Source organism: Pyrgilauda ruficollis, unplaced genomic scaffold (genome assembly GCF_017590135.1).
Source record: "Pyrgilauda ruficollis isolate IOZ18807 unplaced genomic scaffold, ASM1759013v1 scaffold12, whole genome shotgun sequence".
Classification (NCBI taxonomy): Eukaryota; Metazoa; Chordata; class Aves; order Passeriformes; family Passeridae; genus Pyrgilauda; species Pyrgilauda ruficollis.
Genome location: NW_024510321.1, coordinates 16,313,025 through 16,313,492, shown reverse-complemented (window position 1 = coordinate 16,313,492; position 468 = coordinate 16,313,025).

Below are 468 nucleotides of genomic sequence, written 5' to 3'. Positions count from 1 at the left end.
TGAAGAACATGTTTGTTTTTGTGTGTCTGCAGCCTCCCTGGTTTCTCTATTTGTCAGATCTCCCGTTCAGCATCACTTTCGCCGCCGTGGCAGGAATAGCCCGGCAGCGCTGCATCCGCGCCATGAGTTTTGAGGGAAGAGGAAAGAGCGGGATTAATAATGCATTAGCTTTGCAGCCCCATCGCAGGGAAAATAAACAAAATAGTAAAAGTTGCGGTGAGGGCAGGCAAGTGGCGTAATAGCGAGAACGCATTAGTCCTGCAGGCACACCGAGGGGATATAAACAGGATAATAAAAGTTGGGAGCGGGAATGCATTAGTCCTGCAGGCACATCAGGGGGAAAATAAACAAGATAGTAAAAATGATTTCGGGGGGGTGCGGAGGGGCGGGCACGGGGCGCGTCCTGCGGCCTTCCCGAAGGGGCCCGCGCAGCGGCAGCGCGGGTGGGAGCGGGGCGCATGTCCGAGG